Source organism: Urocitellus parryii, assembly GCF_045843805.1.
Source record: "Urocitellus parryii isolate mUroPar1 chromosome 13 unlocalized genomic scaffold, mUroPar1.hap1 SUPER_13_unloc_15, whole genome shotgun sequence".
In the NCBI taxonomy this organism is placed as follows: Eukaryota; Metazoa; Chordata; class Mammalia; order Rodentia; family Sciuridae; genus Urocitellus; species Urocitellus parryii.
This window is the reverse complement of record NW_027551767.1, coordinates 645,607-648,270: the sequence shown is the minus strand read 5'-3', so window position 1 is coordinate 648,270 and position 2,664 is coordinate 645,607. Positions and strand designations below refer to the sequence as shown.

General features: G+C 53.8%; 1 pseudogene; it reads left to right on the top strand.

Annotated features, from left to right (window-relative positions):
* Positions 1-410: 410 nt before the first annotated feature.
* LOC144251391 (TOX high mobility group box family member 3 pseudogene) lies at positions 411-2,116 on the top strand (annotated as a pseudogene).
* Positions 2,117-2,664: the final 548 nt, after the last annotated feature.

Genomic DNA, 2,664 nt, shown 5'->3' with positions numbered 1-2,664 from the left:
AGCCGCCGCTGCCGCCTCCGCCGCCGCTGTCCCAGCCTCGCCCAGCGCACCTGAACTCGCTGCGCCGCCCTGGGCCCCCGCGCTGTGCCCCGCCCTGGGCCCCCGCGCTGTGCCCCGCGACCTGGGTGCCTGGCCTGCGCGCAGGCTATCTCGGTGCCCCAGTGGGGCGCGTCCCCCGGCCGCCTCCGGCTCTCCCGCGGCTCGCGTGGCCACGCCTTTGTGTGCGGCGATTGCGGCTCCCGGGCTCCTTGGGCTCCGGTCGCGACGCCCCTCCAGCCCGGAGTCCCGCGCGCCAACCCCGGGCGCCCCCAGTCGGGCGCCCCCGACGGTGGATCTAGCGGTTGCGAGGAGGCGGGTACCGGCCCCGGCGAGCCCCAGTCCCGGCCCTCGGCCCCGGGCCAGGCTCCGGCATGGATGTGAGGTTCTACCCCGCAGCGGCCGGGTACCCCACCGGCCTGGACTTCGCGCAGTGCCTGGGGTACTACAGCTACAGCAAGCTTGGAAATAATAATAACTACATGAGCATGGCAAAAGCCAACAACACATTCTTTGCTGCCAGCGAGCAGACATTCCATACGCCAAGCCTGGGGCACGAGGAGTTTGAAATCCCACCCATCACGCCTCCTCCAGAGTCTGACCCCGCCCTGGGCATGCCTGATGTACTGCTACCCTTTCAAGCTCTCAGTGATCCACTGCCTTCCCAGGGAAGCGAATTCACACCCCAGTTTCCTCCTCAAAGCCTGGATCTTCCTTCTATTACATCTCAAGAAATCTTGTGGAACAAGATGGTGTGCTTCATAGCAGTGGGTTACATATGGATCAGAGCCACACACAAGTCTTTCAGTACCGCCAGGACCCCTCCCTGATCATGAGGTCCATCGTCCACATGACAGATGCTGCGTAATCGGGGATCATGCCTCCTGCCCAGCTCACCACCATCAACCAGTCCCAGCTCAGTGCCCAGTTGGGCTTGAATTTGGGAGGAGCCAGCATGCCCCATACCTCTCCTTCACCTCCAGCAAGCAAATCGGCCACGCCCCCGCCTTCCAGCTCCATCAATGAGGAGGATGCGGAGGAGGCCAGCAGAGCCATTGGAGAGAAAAGAGTCGCTCCAGATTCTGGCAAGAAGCCCAAGACTCCAAAGAAAAAGAAAAAGAAAGATTCCAATGAGCCGCAGAAGCCAGTACCAGCATATGCCCTGTTTTTCAGAGACACACAGGCTGCAATTAAAGGTCAAAACCCCAATGCAACCTTTGGAGAGGTCTCAAAAATCGTCGCGTCTATGTGGGACAGTCTTGGAGAAAAGCAGAAGCAGGTATATAAAAGGAAAACAGAAGCTGCCAAAAAGGAATACCTGAAGGCCCTGGCTGCATACAGGGCCAGCCTGGTTTCTAAGGCTGCCGCTGAGTCAGCAGAAGCCCAGACCATTCCTTCTGTTCTGTAGACCCTGGCGTCGACCAATCTGACTTCCTCCCTCCTCAACACTCCGCTGGCTCAACATGGAACGGTACCAGCCTCACCTCAGACTCTCTCACAGTCGTTCCCTAGGTCAATCGCTCCCAAACCCTTAACCATGAGACTCCCCATGAACCAGATTGTCACATCGGTCACCGTCACGGCCAACATGCCCTCGAACATTGGGGCTCCGCTGATAAGCTCCATGGGGATCACCATGGTTGGCTCAGCCACCTCCACCCAAGTGAGCCCTTCGGTGCAAACCCAACAGCATCAGATGCAATTGCAGCAGCAGCAACAGATGCAACAGATGCAGCAGCAGCAACTCCAGCAGCACCAAATGCATCAGCAGATCCAGCAGCAGATGCAGCAGCAGCATTTTCAGCACCACATGCAGCAGCAACTGCAGCAGCAGCATCTCCAGCAGCAAATCAACCAACAGCAGCTGCAACAGCAGCTGCAGCAGCACATCCAGCTGCAGCAGCTGCAACACATGCAACACCAGTCTCAGCCTTCTCCCAGGCAGCACTCTCCTGTCACCTCTCAGATTACATCCCCCATCCCTGCCATCGGGAGCCCTCAGCCAGCCTCTCAGCAGCACCAGTCGCAAATCCAGTCTCAGACACAGACTCAAGTATTGTCACAGGTCAGTATTTTCTGAAGATGCACGCGGCAGGTGGATTTGCGTGCCTACAATATGTGAATCAAACCGTTTAATGAATCCTGGGACATTACTGATGACTATAAACTGGCCTCTCTGAGTCATGGAAAATGGCCTTATTTCTCCAGAAGTGAGTTAACCACACTTCCAGGCTGTTTGAACTTCCAAAGCCCTAAAAATAAAATAAAATAAAAATAAAAGCACAGTTGTAACTACCTGAAATATGAAGATCCAGTTTCATACAAACATTTGTATGATGTAAATTGTTGATGGCATTTTTTGTTGAAAAAAAAATAATGTAAATCACAGACTTTTGCCGAAGCTCTTATTTTTTTTCCTAAATCTCTCCAGAAAAAAAAAATGCAAGTGATTAAATTCAATTATTGACTCATTTCCACTTTTTATCCAGGACTTCTCCAAATCAAGCCACAGTATATGTTGTAACAATATCTATGACCACTGTTAGCCCATCCTGTTCATTGCAATTAGAAGAAAAGAAATGTGAATACTATATTCCGTGTTTTGAGTGACAAGTTTCGAAAAATAAA